Source organism: Apus apus, chromosome 17 (genome assembly GCF_020740795.1).
Source record: "Apus apus isolate bApuApu2 chromosome 17, bApuApu2.pri.cur, whole genome shotgun sequence".
NCBI classification, from domain to species: domain Eukaryota; kingdom Metazoa; phylum Chordata; class Aves; order Apodiformes; family Apodidae; genus Apus; species Apus apus.
In genome coordinates, this window is record NC_067298.1 from 7,112,999 (window position 1) to 7,135,753 (window position 22,755).

Sequence of the window (22,755 nt, forward strand, 5' to 3'; positions counted from 1 at the left end):
GGGAATGGCTTCAAGCTGCAACAGGGCAGGTTTAGACTGGACATTAGGAAAAACTTTTTCACAGAAAGAGTGGTCAGACACTGGAACAGGCTGCTCAGGGAGGTGGTTGAGTCACCATCCTTGGATGTGTTTAAGGGTCGTTTGGATGTGGTGTTGGTGAATGTGATTTAGGGGAGAACTTTGTAGAGCAGGGATGATGGTTGGACTCGGTGATCCCAAGGGGCTTTTCCAACCTGAATAGTTCTATGATTCTATGAAAAGCTAATGGAAAATGGGGAGGCAAAATGATTATACTGAATTGGATTCAGAGACCTAGATTTCTGGTCATCCTGTGGTTGACTGTCAGGGCACTAATCCAGATCATCTCAGAGCCCACTGGACTACCTAAATCCTCAGCACTTAACCATTACATCCTGGCGCTTTCTGAGATCACAAAGTAAAAAAAAAAAATAATAAAAAATTCTGGCCATATAATAACAGCTTTGCTAGCATCAAGAAGAAATCTAATGTCAGAGTATAAGCCAACATATAGATCCATTTCAGGCAGTGGTATCATGACAGAAAACTGAATCCATCATAATGTGGCATTACTATAATTGCTCTTCACCATTGTCTCTGCAGTTTGTTAGTTTCTTAACAATAGCTTGTTCTTGGTTACTATGAATTTCTTAACAGAACAGGGAAAAAAACAACCCAACTTTGTAGCTAATTTTATGAATTTCTAAGTGATAGCCTTTCTTTTGCTATGTAGCAGTATCTTCAGTGGTTGTGACGAACCAGGTTGTGATGAATTTTTCAACAGAAAGTATTGTTTCAGACTAAAGGAGATCTTGATATGCTAAAAATAATGTTTCTACCTAATGTGGATTTTCAAAAGAGCCCAGTTTAAGCATATTCCCATTATACCTGGCAAGTATAGAAGAGTCTTGAATAGCAATGAACTCATTAAATTCCCTTTAAAGGGAAACCCTGCCAAAAAGGGTTAGGATCATCAGGTTTGTTTCTGTGTGCTACCAAACAACGAGATACCATGGGCTATCAAAATTTCAAGGTTTTTTGACTGATTTGGAAGCATTGGTTGTTTATCCCACGTGTCAGGTGAAGATGGAGGAAGAATTTTATTTATTTATTTATTTTAACTTGGTCATGCTTCTGGTCTTGACAAGAGACAAATCACTCTCCATACCTCCCCTCACCATTTTTGCTTCCCTGCAGTTCTGTGGAATATCCCTCAGAGATTACTTCTATCATCCATCTGTCCATAGATGTGTTTATCCACTGATCCTGGAAGAAGTCATGCCCTTCCCCCTCTCTGGACTGATTCCTGAGATGCAGTGTTATTCTGGCACTCTGCTGCTCTTCTGTTATTCCTGTTCCAACCAGCAATATTCCTGACTGGGAATGCTGCAGCTCCATCTACCTTGGGTGACTGCAGAGAGCAGCTTATCCTTCTGAATACTACTAAATTTCTTGGTTTCTTGGTCCTTACAATGGTGTCCTCTGTTCATCTTTCTCAGCCATCAGTCAAAAGCAGTGATATGCTGCTTTCCTCTTTTTCATTTAGTTTTGAAGATGGAAGATATTTCACACTGGCTGAGATGCCTGTACCTGCTTCATTTTGCTGATCTAGAATTTGAATCACTTTCTAAATTATTGATGCAGAAATCCCAGGTAGAAAAAAAAAATCATCTTCACTTGGGTATGTGTTGTTCAGAGCTTGCTCTTCCTGTCTTTGAGAGATGAGACTCTGGACACAGAAAAAAGAAAAATTAAAAAGCCACTCAAGAATTTAAAAAATGTATTTTGTTCAAGGGAACTATATGGAGAAATATGCCACTGCAAAGATTTCATCAGGGATTTCCTAGCTTTCCTCCTTTTCATCTGTGTGGTCCTGTTTCTTCCAACTCAAAATCCACAGAAGTTTCAGACAGTCTTTTATGCTGGCTGGTAGCAAGAAGAAAGATTTTTTAATAATTTTTTTATTTTATTTTTTTTTCTAGTGAGGGCAAAATAAACTCAGGACTAGAAATGGAAGCTGTGGATTTCAAATGCATGTTTCCCTCCTTATCAGGCTGGCATATCTAAAGCAGAGACACCTGCTAGTTTCCAGTATCCTTTGAACACCAGACAGCACTGTACCTGTTACCTAGGGGCTTTTTCCATATTTTATTTATATTTAGATCTATTTTAAAGACTTCTAAAGGTCTGCTTCTCTTCTAACCCTTTTTATCATTCAATGTTCCATCTATGGCTAAGACATTGACCAAAAAATATTAAAATAAACCCTAGGAGCTGTGACAGCCCTGCCTCCTGTACACTCTATAGGGCAGAGCTTCTGGAGAGAAGCTGCAGATATGCTCGTTGCAGTACTTAGCTATAACTCACTGCCTACCAACTATTGTATGAACTACTGAAGATGACAGCAGTACAGAAAAACCTGACCATCAATAACACTCACGGCTTGTTTAATTTACGAACAGTTGTCTGTCAATTGATATGTATAGACACTCAACTTTAAAAACACAACCACTATGCAGTAGTATAAAGTAACATACTCCAACAGCAATATGTCCCAGAGCCCCAGTACATCCGTTTTCAAGAATCAGAAATAGGGGGGAATGTCCCTGAATTCAGGTAATTTCGGAGAATCTTTTTTTTTTTTTCTTCTTTTTTTTTTTTTAGTTTAGATTCTTATTGTATTCAATTTTCAGCAGTGAATGCTTCAAAGAATGATTCAGGATAACTCTGACAAATTCATTGCTGTGCAGCTGCCTGAAGAACACACAACATAGCCTGGAGACACAGACACCTCATACCTGATTATCCACAAATAAGTGTCTGCTGAGTCTTCCACACATGCGGAGCACTGTAGATGGGAACAGAGAACAGTGGGATATGCGGACCTATACATCTATTCCATAAACACAGCATCAAACCAAAATCACGTCCTCATGTCCTGTTCCTGTCCCCTCCCCTGTATTTCAGCCTTTGACACTTAAACCTTTGATTTATGTATGCAGAAAGGGTTGCAGGTACAGATGAAATAGGCATGGCCAACCCGACTGCCCACTTCAAAGCATCTGCAGTCCTGAAATAAAAGCATTAACCACATTCTGCTGACAACTGACTTGTCATTTCCTTTACTGTGCTTTGCCTGAAGTCACTCATGGCATATATATCCAGGCAGATATAGACTGCTCTGTCTCTCAGCAGGTCATACTAGCTGCAGCGCACAGTACCAGGCTAAGCTGGCTCTATGGCTGCAGGATCAGAGCTGGTTTGTGTCTGGGTGGTGAGGAACACAAGCAGACAAGGAATGGGGTGTGAAAATGCATGCAGAACTCAGTGATGACACTGATAGGAGAAGTCAGACTCTGTAGGAAGAAAGTTATTTCCAGTCCTTTTATCCTCCTACTGGAACACACTGATTTTTATGCACAAAATCTCAGATAACCCTATAAACTCTAAGTCCACTTGAAATAACCTCCCAAATGTTAGGCAAACTACTCAGGAAATGAGTGGGTTTTTAAAAAAAATATTTGGAATACTGAAATTAGTCTAAAGCAAACAAACTTTTGTTTGTGTCCAAAAAAAAAAATTACATTAGTCTAATAAACTTTAAAATTGTCATAGTAGTAGCCAGGAGAATTACTGAATTCTGCATATTTTAGGGTTTTTTTTGCATAAATGCCTGCCTAACTTTTCCTGCAACTCTACACCAGGGAAACCCAGTGACAGTGGATGAATAATGCACACAAATCAAAATCCACCATACCTGGTTGGCTGCCCACACAATTATGCAGTCACCAATACTACTGACACTGTAAACTTGATTTTGAGCCGTTTGGCAGATGCTTAGGGTCAAAAGTGGATGACAAAACTGGATGCATGGAAAGAATCTTACACCTGCGTACTTTACCCAGCTTTTAACTTCCTCTCAGGCCAGGTTCACTGCAACTGGCATGCCACAGTGCCAGGTTTTCACTCGGATACACAGGAAACTCAGCTCCGTACCAGAAGATGCCAACTTACTTTATGTTAGTCAGACTGATCCCCACCCTTCCACACATGCTTGGAGTTGATCCAGCCACATACCTAAAAGGAATAATGTATTTTCTTAAGTTCTTATGGTACTGTGTACGTGGCATCTGTTTGTTTTTTTCCCCAACACAACTTTGTGCATCAATATGTTGATAAGACTGCTCCCATTTATTTTATTTTTTTTTGCATTTTGCAGCACCAAAAAATTTGTAGAGGTCATATGCTAGAAACAGGGCAAAATACAATATATTCCTCAATTCAAGAGCTGGAGAGACCTTATTATTTAGCTGGAGAACAAACAGTTTTGCCATGGATGCATCTGCTTCAAACTATTCTACTGACTTTCAGACCTTAGGCCAAATCCTTTCTGTATGTGTCTCCATTTTGCAATGTTTGGCCATGTCCTCTCTTCCTCTCTCTGCCTCCCCCATTCCACAGCACCTCATTCTGGCACCATCTCCTCCGCATTGACTGTCTGCTTGTCTTCCCACCCCAGCATCTAGCAGAGCTGTCTTCACCCAGCCAGCCAGTCCCAGTTATAGCAGATACCAAAATCCATCCCAAAGCACTCCATTTGATGAACATGGAGGCTTTGAAGCTTATTTCAAGCTTATCAAGGGAATCTGTTTCTTTCAGATGCTGGCTCAATTTTTATCACACTTATATATGCAAATATCTGCACGTGTGTGATGCATTACATACATCTGTGGACAAACATGCATAATATTGGCAACCATAATTAATGTAAATGTGATTTATATGAAAGAACAACAGCAGATCAGATCAAACAACCTAGAAAGAACCTAGTGGATGAGACATGAGTGCTTCCTTTAAAAGTGGGTTACTGAAGAGCTTCTGGGAGTAGGAGAGGGGATACGCCTGGGAAGGTGGTACCTGTATCAGCGGTAAAAATACACTTGAGGAAAGGGGCAGGCACTCCTCTCAGCAAGGTCACAACCAGGGGCACGGGTATTGAGCTGAACCCCTGTCTTTTACCAAAGGTCCTGAAAAAATGTAATGCCCATGGGGAACGACTGTGAAGCAGTGATTAATCTCTAAGCTCCTAACGCCCATGAATGCTTCTTCCAGATCTTTCACACTCTCCTCTCTTCTCTGGCAAAGGATTCTTAGAGATGCTCCATCCCCCATTATCCCATACCCTGCATGCAGGGGCAAACAAGTTTGGGAACTGTTGATCTGCAGCAACCATCAGTAGCAAAAGTGTTAGAACAAAGAATACAAAAATAGGCAGCAAAGAGATATCCTTCATCTAAAATCCTCCAGCCATCACAGCTAAAGGTTTAGGAATCTCCTGAGCCAGAGGTTCCACTCTATTAACCTGGGAATAACTGAGAATAATAATAATAATGTCTTCTCACATTTGCTTCTAGTTCCCTTAGTACCTGTAGAGCAAAATAAGGCCTGTGGCTCTCATCTCTGGGAAGAGGCAGTCTACAGCTAATGCAAGTCAGATGTATATTTAGCTAGATCAGTGGAGCTGTGCTGACCTACTGAGCAAAATATTATTTAGGTTGGAGTAGTATCCAAAAGCTCCAATTAGGAGGGGAGCTCCATCCTGTCAGGCACTAGATGAATTCCTACGGTCATACATGCCCCATCCCAGAGAGACAGGCCAGGCTGCCTTCATATGCTTCTGTTGGGCTCTCCTTGAAACTGTTCCTGAATCTGCAACGTTTGCAGAATGTAGCTGTTTATTTACTTTGCTGGACTGGAACATGAAAATTACTTCAGTCTATCCCTCGTGAAATGCAGGCCTTGCTATATACCAAAGGATAGAACTCAAAGTCTAATGTTAAGGTATAAAACATACCGTCATCCTCCAGGCTCTAAATATTTGACAGGCTCATCAATTTCTGTCTATCACAAAATATTTGATCTCAGCCCTGTAGGCTCAATAAATAGGACATTCATAGATCAAATACTTTTAACAGCCTATAGAAAGTTGCTAGCTCCATCCAGCTTTTTCAAGTGGTATTTTGACCTTCCTCTCCTTTTGGGAAGGAAAACAGAGAAGAAGGGAAAAAAGAAAAGAGAGTGTAAATCCATCTTCCTGCTTATCCTGCATCAGAAATAAATAGACATTTTCCTGATGGCCACTGGTAGTTCATCTGCTCTTAAGTCAGCCCTTTCTGATACAGCCTTTCCTTCTGGTTTTGTGGGGGTTTTTTTGTTTGTTTGGGTTTTGGTGGTTTTTTTGTTTGGTTGGTTTTGTTTGGTTGGGGTTTTTTGGGTTTGTTTTGTTTTTTGTTTTTCTTCATTGTGACATTTACATGTTATTTTAGACAGCTTGTATAATATGTATCTTCAACAATGCAGAAATGCTAAGCCCCTAAATATGAGGTGAGAACCATACTATTATTTACATCATAACTAATCAACTCCATGAGAGGGATAATTGAGCTAATTATAAACATCTTTAAAAAAACAACAACGGTTTTGAGGCTGATAAAAGAAAAAAAGCAAAGTACAAGTCCCAAGTTCAAATAATGTCTAAATTCCATGCTGTAAATAACAAGTAGAACATCCTCTTGGGCGCTGGGGGTACTGAAACTGACTGTTGCCCTTCTTCAGCATCAGCTATGTTAGGAAAGTCTCAAGGGAAAAGAGGCCACATAAAATACTTGTAATATCTCAGCATCACCAGACTTTAACCTGGGAAGGCTCTTACTGGAAAGCTTACAACTCTGCCAGCTCTTTGTTACATAGTGGGGTTTTTTCCACAGCTGAAGACCTTATAAATGACAGAACCATGCAAAGCAAAAGCAGATTGACTTTTTGGCAGGAAGTCAACGTGCAAATACTAATGAAATAATCCCAGTAAGCAGTCAGACTCCTCAAAGGTCAACAGCTATGCAGTAAAGAACTTTAGAGCATTTAAGTTATTAATAATTTTGTCTTCAAGTATTCTGACAGTTTCTGTCCTCTAAGTTAAGGGTTTAAAAAAACAAATCAAGATTTGATGACTCAATAGTCAAGGTCTATATCTATATCTCTGCGATTCTTCAGACAAGAAGATTGTCTGGTTGGAAGCTACCAACCTGATTCCTATCTATTTTAGGACCAGAACCAAAAGCAAGTACAAAAGTGGACAGTCATCAATGCTCTTTCTCATTTGTTTCTGGCAAAGCACACTAGGAAACACCCAATCTCAATGCTACATTGGTACAAATACCACCACAAAAAAATGTGCATGTATGGCAGGCAACCTTATTGCCTATGCTCAGAAATTGTACTCAATACATTTAAACTGGGTTTACTACATTCATTTTAGCCTCTTCCAAATAGACAAAATTAATGTAAACCAGGTTAATTTCATCTTATGAGTGCCTGTACAGCTTTTTATAGCCCTTCATCGAAACTGATTAATTTAAAATCACTTTTTATTTAATTTGCTTTTAGAATATGAAATATCCCTAGCCAAGCTAAAATCATGAACACAAATACAAAATATTAGGAGAGATGACTGAATTTCCACTCCACAGTGTGCCCATTTAGACCAGGTCAAACATGGAAGGGTTCAAGTGTTTGTTTCTGTAAAAATGGTAGGGATAGATCTCATTTCCACCCAATGTACTATCCAATTTTTAGCTTCTTCATCCCTAACACAGGTCAACTATGAAAAAAAAGTGAACTAAATCCTAACCTTCCATGAACCATGGAATCAACAACAACTTAACCTTTTTGATCTAACACTTTACTAAAGAAAAGAAAAGCTTAAGAGAAACAAGATGGAAGTACTCTATTTCTGGCTATATTGATGTTTGAAATTGCTAGTCAGAGCCCATCAGTTCCAAATCAGAGTAATAAAGAAGCTGAAATGAGAATGCTTGTCTACTAGCTGGATTTCTGCATCCCTCACCACCAATTTGAAACATACAGAAGGTGAATTCCACACTGGCACAACGCCCTTTTGACTTGCGCATCAAAGTGCTGCCTCTTCAGACTAAGATACATTCAAGTTGAGAAAGCCTAAAAGTACCATCTCTGTATCTCATATCTTTAAAGAGTGTCATCACTGCAGATAGGACAAAAAGAGCTAAGCATCATAAAGAAAGTGATCTCAAGGAAAAGCAAAGGTGGCTCAGACAACACATGTAAATTGAGGTGGAAAATTAAGTGTTACAGATACATAGGTTTAATGTCCACCATTAAGACATTTATATAAAAGGAAAGAGTTGTTGACTACAACAGTGTCAAAGCACAAATACAGCAACTTTGAAAGAAACACAGACATTTTATCCAATCTCTGAGAAAGTGGCACATACCTAGACTTGGCTAAATTAGAAATATTTCACCAATGTGTTCATATCTCTACTGCTATAGGACTCAAAACACATTGATAGTGAAAACTGTTCATGAATAGCACAGTAAATTCCAACCTTCTAAGTGCTTACTGCAGTATTCCCAACATCTCTGCAGTCCTCAGAGAGGTGTAGATGAACATTTAATGAGCACTGCCTACCATCTGTTAATATTGCCTCTAAGAGCAACTGAGAAAAAAGCAGCAATACCAAGAGTGTAAGGGATGGCAGAAACTTTAAAAAAATGGGCCACCACTAATAGGGTTTTCCGTGTATGACTGCTGTTAAAACAAATCCCCCCAAATGAGCAGAATACATCTTTATTTTTCAACTGTTTAAATATTTAAGTCAGTTTTAAAACTGGATTGGAACCATGCAATAAACATTTAGGTAAACAGAGCTAGTGGGCATATAATTTCTGTCCAAAAGCCAAACTCACCAAAATGCCAAATCCCAGAACCTGATCCTGCAGTGCCCATGCTCTGGGCTGGCTCCTTTCACTAACAAACTGGAACAGACCTTTTGAGTTACACAGATTGACCTAAATACAGGATCTGACTGTTTATTAGTTTACACTCAAGCCAAGTGGGTAAAAACTGCTATCATTCTAATAGAGTAGTATTTCTCTCTTACTCAATGGGCTTGTAAATAACTACTTTGGATGCCAGACAGTGGACAGCCAAGCCCCTGGTCCCTAAAGTGTCTAAACAGAGAAAGCGAAGTATGACAGCAGAATAAATTTTAAGCTACTAGCTTGGGTAATTCAACTTAACCCTGTGAAGCCATTCACTAGGCAGTCACAAATGCATTACAGGGATACAGAGAAACTATGTGGTATCTCTTCACTCAAGAAATGCTTCCCTTGTTTGCAAATTGAATCAGGTTATCTGGGAAGAACTGCTCAGTGGCTAGCCAAGGTGCTAGCTGAAGGCCAGGGTACTGTTTTCCACCCTACTGCGTGCCTAGAATGTAGACCCAAGTCTAAATCACTCAAACATGCAGCTGAAGCTTCAAAGCCTGTCTATGAAGCTGCAAACACCAATTCCCTTATGTTGCAAGTTTAATCAGTGTCTGGTCCTCACAAATGAGTCTTCTATAGAACATGACCTGAGGACAGGCCTCTTGTTTAGCTGGTGTCAGGTATTTCTATCATAAATAAGAAAGAAGCAACTTTTTCCTTTCAGATTCAAAATACCTATTCTCATTCATCTATTGACCTCAATGAGTTTGACTGTAGTTTTGCTGATTTCCTATAGGATAAGGACTGTATTTCCTAATAGCTGGCAAGACAATAATCTTTTTCACCTAGTCATACACATTTCAGTCGTACATTAATATTTTCTTCTTCCTCAAGAGAGCTTTGAGAAATTGCTAAAAATCAATTCAAATGCTTTGGGTTTACTTCCACAGTCCCAGTTTTATTTGAACACAATATTAAATCTGGAGAGAAGGAAATAACTGGAGTCCCATCGTTGCATGAAGAGTTATCTTTGGCCTGTTTTATCCTACATAGCTTTTCGACAAGAACAGCTTGTAAAAGCTCTTTGTAGCCCCTAATCAAGACATACTATTACTGAGATAACCAGAAGGCAAAAGAATAAGCCAAGTCACCAGGGTTCTGAAACTGAGATAGTTGCATGAAACAAGGGTTTCTTTTAACCACCAGAATTACCTGTCAGAATTATAATTCAATTATAAAAATACATTACCTTGCTGTATGTTTGTATAAACATGTAGTATACGTTTGTAGTAATTTTATGACATACTAACCCTGTACATCAGAAATGTACTTTTTTTTTTTTTTTACTGTTTTTTCTTTACTTTTTTTTTCACTCAGGGAAAACTTCTTACACCTGCACAGAAATTAAGTACCGAAATTATGTCAAACTGTCCTAGAACTCTGGTAATAGTCCTGAGCATTAATGCTCCAAAAACTGCACTCATTTAGAAAACATAGTTTTCCAAAAGCTTGAATAGCCATTTCACTTTTGTCCACATCTTCAAATGTCAATAAAACCCATTTGAGGGGACAATAACCACTGTTTAAGGCAGACAGACTGAAAGGAGATAATGGCTATTTCAACAGTTAGGGACAGTAACAAAAAAGTAAAAGCAAGATTTAACTTCTCTTGTTCTTATTTGAGCTTCTACTAATGTTAGCTCATAACTAAACATCGTAAAGCTTTCTTCATCCACATTCACCTAAAATGACACTCGCTTTTTCTGTGCTATGGAATAGTATAAATAAAAAATAAGAAGTTCACTTCCATTCAAGAGCAGCCAAGATCACTGTCTCAAAGAGCAATAAATAATAGGATTCTGCTAACACTGAACATCAAGAAAGATAGTTACAACCATTACAAATCCATATCTCTCAGTAATTTAACGATCTATAGGTTCGGTCAATTTAAAAGATCTAGGAACAGGGGTTTAGTGGATTAGTAACAACAGACCATTAATCTCTGCAGCCTCAATTTTAATCCAGCAATGACCAAAGTGATTGAAAATCATTCTGACCACATGACTAGCAAAGCTCCTAAGCACAGTTCTCTCATATACCTGAATCTCAGCAGCAGAGGTCACAGTATGTTTTTAATGGGACTATTCACCAAGAGACCTCCACTTAATGCTTAACTAAACTCAATGCCAACATTTTTGGCAGGGTAATTCCATTGCACAATGCCTCTGAGAACTAAGACTAAGATTTGAAGATACTGCTTCATATGTATTTTTAGCCTATATTAGCAAAGCTTGCTCTTTTCTTCCCTGGCAAAGTATCCAAAACAAATGTGTGTAAAACAAATACTTTTTTGTTTCTACGTAAGATTTTGAATAAATGGGTAGGATTTGATGACTGTCAAGCAAATGCCAGGAGATTATTTCCGTACAGTTTATATAATATCAGTGAAAGTTATATCCAAAACACATAAGAGTTTTAAATTAATGCAATAGTATTATGTCATATACTCTGTTTTTATACAGAAGATTGCTCTGTTTCAAAGATTTTAAGTTCTTAAGTATTCAGTGACTAGAATCAGTTCTAAGGTGTTCAGTAATGTGGTGATATTACATGATCAAGACACACTTCATTATTTGGTGCTCCACAACAGTTATCAGCGTGTCAGTATAGAGGCCACTGAAAGGGAGACCTTTCAAGAAGAGCTTAAACTTAACTGTTGTTTGCTATGGTCTGAAATCTGAGACGCATGTTCTTTTTAAGGAGCCTTAAAAGGAAAATGCCTGACTACCTTGTCAGATAGGCTCTTTTATTACTGCAAAATATTTAAAACCACAGAAGACACAGAAGGTCCCTATTACATACAGTAAGGAATTAAAAATGGGAAAGTCACAAGCATTAGTTATGAGAGTTACTTGCTGCTGTTCGTTAAGCATCAAGTAGAGCCAAAGCAGGAAAATGGCTGGAAAAAGCTGCAAAATACATTTGTATCATATTTATGTGTTTGGGTTATACCTACCATGTAAAATGTGAGGAATTTTTCTACTGATGCATACTAAATATGCTCCCACCTTCTCTCAGCAGTAGAGAGGACATGTGTGGATTGTTTTAGTCCCAAAGGAATAGAAAGAACTTCAAGAACCACAGTTGGCACCACCTGGTAGAGTGGGTCTTCCTTCATCACACAACATGGCTGTGCCACTGTCCATCCACAAGTCATGCCCTGCAGCCACCTAGCCCATGTCTGTACACTGAACCTTCTCTTTGTATCAAGACTAGAGGGCTGATCAAAAGAAAATTAACATTTCTGCTGGAAAAGAGGTGAAACAGAGGTTGGCACAAAAAATGCTTTATGCATTACCACTCATCTCTTGATATTCCACTTTGTAACTTTTTTGTTTTGTTTACCATAGTCCAAGGGAAATCTGTTTACTATTGTGAAAAACTGTGTCTGTTTCATTCAGGACATTCATAAAGTGGGAATTAACAAATTGCAATCTAGATTATTTTAATTCTGATTGTACACTTTCTCTTTCTAGGTTAGTCATACTAGAAAAATCTGTAACTTTACCACACGAAAACCAGATACGATTTTACCTGGATCAAAGCTATTTTCTACAAAACCATATAATTTAATCATAGAATCATAGAATCATAGAATCATAGAATCCTAGGGGTTGGAAGGGACCTCGAAAGATCATCTAGTCCAACCCCCCTGCCAGAGCAGGGTCACCTAGAGTACATCACACAGGAAGGCATCCAGGCGGGTTTTGAATGTCTCCAGCGAAGGAGACTCCACAACCTCTCTGGGCAGCCTGTTCCAGTGCTCTGTCACTCTTACAGTAAAAAAATTTTTCCTGATATTCATCTTAAACCTCCTATGCTCCAACTTGTATCCATTACTCCTTGTCCTATCACTGGTCATCACCGAAAAAAGCTTAACTCCATCGTCTTGACACTCACCCTTTACATATTTGTAAACATTGATGAGGTCCCCCCTCAGTCTCCTTTTCTCCTTTTCATAATCAGAGATTATGAACATTTCTGCCCATTTTAGCTGGGCTTTTCGAAAGAATTTTGTATTACTTGCATATTATACCACTGCTACTCCTTTTTTTTCAGCAAAGCACTTCAGCACATCCTTAATCTTTGCTGTTTTATACAATTGCATATCAAAACTCAGATATAGCAAAAGACTTAAGTATGTCTTTTTAAAGTTTTGTATTATGCTAAATCTGTGTATTATTGTATAACAATACAAACTAAAGAGGATGACTAAGTTTTTAGCCTGCAAGTATGAAAACAGACTTATGCTACCTAATAAAAAAAAAATCATAATATTTATTACTCTACTTGCATCCTGTTCCACAGTGAGCTAAATATCTGTGACTCTAGAGCAAAGTCACAATTACAGACTGGCAAAGATGAATTGTTAACAACTTGGAGAGAGTGCCAGGGGGCTGCTGAAGATAAAAAATTATGCATCTGCAGATAACTTTAAATCCCACTTGCAATTACTAACTGCCACACAGTACCCTCAGGATCATCTGGGCAAATGAGAGGAAACTGTGGATTCTTTGTAGATTACTTTGCTATCCAGCAGGCACAAAAGAAACATACTGTAACAATAAGATACCTCTTATAAATATGAATGCGAACACATACCAAAAAATTCAAATGGTGAAGCCAGGTGAACATACTGGAAAGTAAAACCAGGTAGTTACAGACACCATGGGTGAAGTGCCCTGGGGTGAGGAATTCACCACACAGCATATCCAACAACTAACCACCTTGTAAAGCGACCTGCTAGTCTGCTGAGAGAGCAAATTTCAAAGAGAAAATTTAGGGCCAAAACCTCTAGCACCCTTAATTTTCTGTTGTCACCTGCATCTGTGCTAAGTTGGTGTGAAACACGAGGCAAAGTGCTGCACTTTGAAGAACCTATTTGCTACTTGCAGTCACAAGAAAAACATAAAGAGACTAACTGAATGAATGTTAATAATTTAAGCAGAATTTAAGCAAAATTTATATGAAATGTTCATTGGAGAAACCTTTTTGGGGGCTCAATTTTACCTTAATATCATACTAATGCTTGAAAACCAATTTAAGTTATATTCTAATGGATATAATTCTTAAATATACCATAATTATACTTCATGGTAACTTCACTACTATTACAATGAAGTGAAAAAATACCTTGTCATCCACAGGCAGGGAGAGAAGGAGAGATCCAGCCTCTGAGGAGACACACCAGGCCCTGTTCTGTGACCCTTCTCTCTTGGGGGAGTCCCACAAGTTTAAATACTGAGGATAAATCTAGCAGAAGCAAACTACACAAAGTCAAGAGGCAAGGAAGCAGAAATGACCACAAACTCATTGCTCAGCTGGGATTCAGGTTCTAGAGGTTTAAAAATTACTTGTTTTATGTTTCTTGGAGCCGGGTTTCATCCTCCACTGAATTCATCCGGCGTGCCCAGCTGCCGCCGTTGTCCTTCCCGCCAGAAGACGAAAGGCAGCGTTAGCGTGTAGCTCACAGAAATCCTTTTCAGGAAGGTATTTCTAGAAGGAGTTTGCAAGGGCCAGTAGTGCCACAGGGGCAGCTACCTTCTCGCGGGACACAGCCTCTCAGTCCCTCGTCCTGAGGAGAGCAGGTCAGCCACCCCCCTGCCAGCACCACGCACGTCCGTGGTGAGGAAACGTCCTCAGCGAGGAGTCAGATGGGTCGAGCCTGTTAGTCCAGTCAGCGAGGTGAGGAGTAAAGAGGCTGAAGGCCTGAGGTTAAAGGCAGCTCAGAGCAGCTGAGGCACCAGACATGGCTTCTCGCAGTTCTCTCCAAAGCCTGACCAAAGACTAGTAGTCAGCTGTGCAGGGATCAGAGCTGGCATGGACAAAGCAGCTGGACCCCAGGGCTGGGGGACGTGGCTGCAGAGCCTGTGGGCTCATCTTGGGGCCTGTTGCTGCCTTCCTGCCCGACCCTGGCACTACGGAGACCCCATGTTCCCTCGTTTCAGTGAGGTGAGTTGCTGTCTCAGTGAGGTGATTCAGTGTCATACTGTGACCAGAAGCAAGGGGTAGGGTTATCGTAGTGCTGCAGGGCGGAAATGAGAGTGAAAATGGACTGTAATTACTTAAATTGCTGCTGGGTGATCTTTCACCTGACTTTTTACCTCAGTTTCTCCATCTGTGAAAGTGCGGCTAACACCGCATGCTCAGTGCAAACTGTTCCAAGCTTTATCACTGAAAACAGTATTTTTTTTTTCTTTCCTTGTGACTGAAATATAACAGAGCTCTTCTCATTCATACCTTTAATTCTTAGAAAAATCTACATGGCACTATCCCATTCAGAGAAATTTCCTGTCACAGAAGTTGTTCTCGCACTCTCATGTAGCAGAATTAGGACCAGCACGGGGTCAATCAAACACCTTTTCTATCCAGCAGCAGCAGACTTTCCCTTCCATAACTGCAGCTTCCCACATGGGAAATTACACACCTCACCTGCAAATGGTATGGCTTTCCACCTATGTATGAAAAAATAGCTCATTCTCCATAAAATGTCACTTTCAAGGGACGCTGTTTAAGTATTGTTACCCCTCTCTGCTGGCAAGCACAAATCTTCAGCATTACCTTTTTCCTGAAGAAAGTTTCTTTGCTCTGCCACAGTGGCAAATGCAAATTAGTGCTCTTTGTGCAGGCCTTAGTATGTCACCTCGCCAAGCAAAATTTAGCTGTGGCAGTAGCAGTTCTTCCTAACTGGCTCCCTCAGTTACCCAACCACCATCCTACCAACAGCAGAGCTATGAGGCAGAGTTTGCTGCACGATGGGATCATTCCAACATCATTTCAAACTGGGCAGTTTTCCATAATCACATGTACCAAAAGACCTTTCTCTATCACTCATTATCTTTGTCTTTTAGTATTAATACAGCAATTTCTGTAGGAGTCCTGCTGTGCTAGTCTTTCCACTCGTGACAGAACAAAAAATCTCCCCTCTGAGGATTATTCTTGAAGCAGAACAGGACACTACAGCAGTTAACAGTAGGAAAGAACTTCAATTGGAAACAACCCACAAATCTGACAAGATGATTTTTCAAAAACCCTGTTTTCCCTCTAAATTCATCCACTCAAATACTACTTTCAAAAGCTAGAGATGTCAACACATTTAGAGAGGAAAAAAAGGATAACGTTGCTTAGCTTCCTCCTTCCTGCATGAGCTTAGAAGTGACTTTAGACCAATTGGCGCACAAATCTCTCTGTTCCATACTTAAAAGCCACACAACAAACATACAATATTCTGAACTTGATCAATTAAAACACTAATGATAAACAGATGAAAAATGTCAAAATGTACAACATTATGGATGTTCTCTATCTTTATATTCATTTTAGTATTTTGTAAAAAAGTAAATTCTAATTAGTTATTTGTGAATTAGAGATGCTGTGATGTTTTTCTGGCAATATTACATAAGATAAAATTGTGTTGTCCATAACTAACTGTCATCTAGTTTTGTCTGCTGCTTGAGTTGGTAATGAGATAATGACAAAACAGTTTTTATATAGTCTCCTATTAACAGCCCAGATGGGCCAATCATTCACTTCAGCTTTTGCCATGTTAAGTTTAGCCATAACCAATCAGTAACAATGAAAACAGCAGCTCCCTCCTCTGCTAAATTACAGCCTTTCAACCAAGTAAGAAAATGATACTTTGACCAATAGTGACAAATAAACTAAACAGCCTTTTAGGATCAGAAGGAATTCCTTGTTCATTGGTGTACAAAGAACATTCATAATGCAAATGGAAAGCCATTTCAGTCCTTGCTGAATTTAAAATCTAGTTGTTGTAGACTTAAAAACTTAAACCTTCCCAAGAGTATCAAGGGCAAAACTTCTCTATGACATCAGTTATATTTAAAGACTAAAAAGTATACCCTGGAATTGAGAGGGGTCATTGGAGTTGGGATTTGATTCCTGGTTTTAGTAATTTTTGTCTTAGAGGCACGGTATCTAGTTCAATTGCATTAACAATAAGGCAAGACAACAAGGCTAAGAGGTCCCTTTGAAAACTGAGTATCTTCATCACTGAGATTTGGAAAAGAATAGCAGCAATTACCTGTTTATTTCCATTAATTTACTGGATGGAAAATAGCTCAGCATAATATGCGAAAAAACTATTCATAAACGTTCTCTTCTACTACCTCTACAGATGCTAAAAATATGTGTGTTGTTTTGGCACCTTAGCACCTATCGGGTCGTGCTCTAGCTGTAAAACTAACAACAAAAATAGAATTATGAAAAAACACAGGACACACACACACACACAAAAAGTAAAGCAGACATTTATAGGAAACTACAAGCCTATTTCCATAGAATTTTAAAGCAGAAACATCTTCACACCTTTTGAAAAGGCAGCAACATCTCTGAAGTGAGAAAGCATTCAAGTGCTAAGGAACTGAGTGTCTTTGGATCCAACATATGGCCTCCATCCTGTGTTTAAATGTGAGCAGGAGGATTGAATCCACGTGGATTTTCAGTAACATCAACAAACTCCATGCAGGCATGAAGGTTTGCCCACACACGTGAAGCTGTGGATATGGGACAAAGCAGAAAAGAATACTATGATGGATCAGATGCCAAAAGCTCTTAGTTACCAGCTGCACCAAGCTGCACGTTATACCTTCCTATATACCTAGAGATTACTTTCTTTTGAGTGTGTATATCTGTGCTATGAATAATACCTTTCCCTAGGATATTACATTTCTTACTTAACAAAAGTGCCAGAAAAAGGCTTCTTCTGTGACACTCTTTGAGGATAATTAACCTAGTTTCAAAATTTTTGTCCAAACATCACTATGAACCATTCACTGTTAGTTACTGATGGACTTGATCAGAGCCTTGATATTCTTCTATGTGACTACTTTAGCTTGAATTACCTCAGGTTGCCTAATGCTAAGAGAAGAAGAGTTATCAGATCTTACAGATCATTATTCAACAGATAGTCCAAGTTCTGCAACAATGTGCAGTTCCTGTAGTACAACTCTGTGTTATGCCAGGTAGTAAGAGCTCAGAGACTGCAGAAGCAAGAAGACAGAAAATGAAGTGTAACTCTGCTCCTAATACACCCCCAGCTCTCAGTGCCAGGAGATGCTACATCAGATGCTCAATACACAGTGGAATCCCTTCATAGAATCATATCATAGAACTATTCATGTTGGAAAAGACCCTTGGGATCACCAAGTCCAACCATCATCCCTACTCTACAAAGTTCTCCCCTAAACCGTATCCACCAACACCACATCCAAACAACCCTTAAACACATCCAAGGATGGTGACTCAACTATCTCCCTAGGCAGCATATTACAGTGTCTAACCACTCTTTCTGTGAAAAAAAATCTTTCTGCATAGTTTCACTTCATCTTTATAGACATCCTGAATGACCTGTCCCCTCTTCCAAAGGTCATAGACTCTCCTTTTTTTCCTAAGGTCCAGACAAAGGTCCCTTTGGTTTTCCGGCACACGGGGACAGCCTGCTCCTGTGCCTTTACAATTTCTTTCTTGAAGTACGTCCAGCCTTCATGGACTCCTTTATCCTTCAAGGAAGCCTCCCAAGGGACTTTGTCAATCAGTCTTCTGAGCAGGTCAAAGTTTGCCCTCCAGAAGTCTAAGGTGGTAGATTTACTAACCCCTCTCCTTGTTTCTCCAAGGATCAAAAACTCATCTCATGATCACTGTGCCCTAGCTTGTAGCCATTGATTGTGGCACTCCAGTCGTGTGATGCATCCCACCATGTTCCTATCATCCTGTGATAGCCACTATGTCATAGTTTTCCTGGTGTATCATGGCTTCAAGCTCCCTGTTTGTTGCTCATACTGTGTGCATTGGTATTGATGCACTTCAGATGAGCTAATGATTCCAACACCTTTTTTCCACTGGGGGCTCCATTTCCTACCAGACCCTTCTCAGGAGCTTCCATGATTTCTAAACATCTATCCTTTCTCTCAAGTGAAACAACAGAGTGAGATTCCTCCCTAGTCCACCATCCTTCAAGCCCTGGCATGTTTCTCTTGGGCTTTTCCCTAACAGGCCCAGTTATCTCCCCTTCCCCCTTCATATTTAGTTTAAAGCCCTGTCAATGAACCCTGCTAACTCTTGCACCAAAAGCCTTTTGCCCCTCTGGGACAGGTGCATCCCACCTGCCACCAGCAGGCCAGGTATCTTGTACAGCAGCCCATGATCAAAAAACCCAAAGCCCTGCCTATGGCACCAGTCATGTAGCCATGCATTGATCTGCAGATTCCTCCTGTTTATCTCTTCACCCTTTCTTGCAACAGGTATGGAGGCAAACACTACTTGTGCTCCAGACCCCCTAACCAGCTGTCCCAGGACCCTGAAGTCTCTCTTCATTGTCCTTGGACTCCTTGATGCGCAGGATTTTGTTTTATATTATCTTAACTGTTCATGATACATGATTTATGACCCCTATGTGCTGCCAAACAGACCAAAGAAGTTACATCATAAAAGGGATCCGACTCGAGGATGATAGTGAAGGATGGAAAAACTTCCAAATAATAAAAGAGCTATAAGACTTGCATGAATTTCATCCGTATTGGTTCTTGCAAGCCAAAACAATAAGAGGTAATATATCAAACCATAGGAAGCCACAAAGATGTTGAACATGCAGGTTCTATAAACCATTTTGTTGATGGATTAACAGAAAATGTACATAGAAACCTTCTTAATCAGTGCCCATGACAGTAGCATTTCCTTATTTAAATTAAGTATCTTGCAAGAGTTTGAAAACAGCATCCTGATTTTTTTCTTGATATTGATTGCTAGTATCTAGAATGATAATAATAAAAAAATTGCTCATGGTTTATGCAAATGACTATACAAATAAAGGTGTCAGCCATTATGGGATCAACAACATTTCACCTGAGAACACTGATCTTAATTAATCTTCGGTGGTATTCTTATCCATGAAGTAAATATTGGACATCATACCAACAACTACTATCCTCTTTCTATGTAGACAGAATAATCCCTGTGCCATGATTCTCTGCATCTTCAAAGAAACAACAGCCAGAGAGGTCTTAATTCAGCATTCTATATACAGGACATCTTCCCTTCCACTACCCTGTGTTTCTTCTATGCTTGTAGAATCATTAAAAGGAACAAAATCATAAAAAGCCATAATACAAATCATAACTGTTTTTCCTCAGAGACTACAACTCATAGGAATAAATATGCATCAGGACTTAGAAGGAAAGAGAGGGCTTTCATTTCCTTATAAAGGATAGAAAAAAAATTTATGGTCCCTCAATCTGTTGTTATTTTGTATCTGCATCTGCACAAACAAACTAGATTCTTCTTTCAAAAAAGCAATTTCAAGTAGCAAAAGCCTTAATTCAGTATGCAAAGAAAACAAAAATATTCAGATTACAAAGTTCACAGATAAATTATTTCCCAAACACAAGGGCCAGCCAGTAACTAAAAAAAATTCATTCCTAAATCTCAGTATGATTTCTTCCAAGACAAGCAATCTATCATAGACACAGGTAACTGACTGATAAAGAACATATTAGGTATAAAATATTTTGAAAATATAGCTGCTTCTCTTAAATATATAAAATTACTTTCCATATACTAGGTCTCACAAAAATTGTTGCATGTGAGAGACACCAAAAAGCCAATTAATTATTTATTTTAAATAAGAAACACAGCTTAAGTGCTACATTCAGCATAATTTACATTTAAACATCATGTGAATACATAGCAAAAGACAATGTGACATAACATTGAATAGATATTTATAAATAACTTTGCTAAGAATGATAAACTAACTTAATAGTCTATTAAATTCAACGACTGACATCATCCCTTTGAACAGCAGCCCTTAATAGGCTCTAATCCAAATAACCACTGAATTAGTAGGAGGGCTGTCACAGGTTTAAATAGACACTGAATCAAGCATTTGCTAATGTTGAGGGAAGATCTGTGCACAGACGGCCAGTCTTGTCTCTTCATTGCTGAAACAACTGGTTTAATAAGAAAGGGGGGGGGGGGGCGGAATAGAAGAGGAAGAAAAAAGACTACTACCACAATCCTTATTTCATGTTCCTGTAATTTGCAGCACTGCACACAAGTAGTGGTATTTTTAAGTAAGATGTTGAATGAATGTGCAGTGCTGAAGTGCTAAAAATACAGTTGCTGGAATCCAGTGTTGAGGCAAATCCTAACAGGCTTAATTACACCTTCTCTTACACCTCTATCCAAACATGCCCAGCTAGATAATATGCTACAAAACATAGTGTAAAAAGGATGACAGAGGAAAGATACAAAACATTAGTGCCAGTCAGATACCTACAGATCTTAATCCTTTTTACCAAGATGACAAATACTAAGGATTCCTGAAAAAAAATAAAAATCCCTAGGAAATAAAAGAGAAAAAAGAAAGGCTAAAGAGTGCACACATCCTCTGTGTGGTCAAAATTAATTATTTGAAATCACAGTTTTATACATGCAGCAAAAGCATTCTACAATTCTCTTATTCACTTTATTCTCCCCAAAAAAAGAAAAGAAAGATGGATATCAGCCCATTCTTAGTGCTAGAGGGAGAGCGACTTGCAGGACTGATCCCACTGTCAGTTTCAGGAGTCTGGGTTTCCATGTCTGAAGAAAAGGAAAGGGGAAGGGGGGAGATTAGGAAACACTGGCAGCTAAATCTGTGGCATAAGGACCTGCACAGAATGGGACAGCTTCTTTCTGTCTCAGGATATTACTGTCAGAATGGCCAAGAAAGCCATGAGCTTCATTTTTCCATTCTCACTGTGATACTTCAAGAAGCGCCTAATTTGAGGGGAACTGGACAGGTGGCACATCACGCTGAGCTAAATAGATAAGTGTGAGATTTAAATGACAAGAGGCAGCAGGTTTTGCTGTTCTAAAGAGTGAGAGAGTGAATTATTCTGATGGTACCACCGGGCACAAGTGGAAGGTCAGCCTGGGGTGCTGCCAGTGTCACCCGGGTGCCTGGTAGCAGATGGCACCAGTCTGCAGGGACAGAAGAAGGGCTGACGTACCCCACGAGCCAACAGCAATGCTATTTGCTCAGGAATAAAAAAGTTTTGGGGCAGATGCAGACAACACAAATTGATACAGATGCTGCCACCCCAAATGTCAGTTTAAGTGTTACCAGCCGAAGATCTGTGAGGGTGGATCAGTCAGGAGGTGCTGGAGAAAGCGCAGCGGGGGGGGGGGCACTGCCAGGGAGAGATGCTGCAGGGGCTGCTGGCTGGGGGCTGCAGCTGGGAGCTGGCCCACACCACTCTCTGCGTTGTCCCAAAGAAGCTCTGGAGCTCCTTATAAGCACCTCCAGGCTGGACAGCGCTATGTCTACCAGGATCCCCCACCTTGCCCCTGGCAGTGTCGTGCCTGTGTTGCTTGTGTTCCCATTTCCGGACTTATGCAATGACTCGAGGGCAGAAGCAGCCTGCAGAGCAGTGGAACAGCAGGAGACGCGGGCAGCCTGGATCCCCATGGGGCTCCCTGAAGTGTCCCAAACTAGAAAACTGGCCACCTCCCCACTCCTGCCTCCTGCAACATAATTATTCCAGCATGACTGACATGACAAATTAACAAGGCAGCCAGGGCTTTTGCAGTACAAGGGAGTGTTTTCCCCAAGAATAAATTGTTCCAATCCTTTACGCTAGACACCCAGCCGTGCCTATTCATTACTTGGACAAGCTCTGGTGACAACTGAAATTACCTGACTTCTACATACTGGAGGGGAGAGACATCTTTGCAACATTTAAATTAGAAGCCTAAAGCTGGAATCCCAGCCACCAAGGAGCTCTTTGAATGGGGCTATTTATTTTTTATAATTCATTTTCAGAGCATGGCCACAGTAAAGCTCCTTTTAAAAGCAGAGGCACGTTCATCAGT

The 22,755-nt window shown here is 39.7% G+C and overlaps 1 protein-coding gene across 2 annotated transcripts in view; it reads right to left on the reverse strand.

Annotated features, from left to right (window-relative positions):
- CA10 (carbonic anhydrase 10) overlaps nucleotides 1–22,755 on the reverse strand; it is a 167,204-nt gene that overhangs the window by 142,574 nt on the left and 1,875 nt on the right. The window lies entirely within an intron of this gene.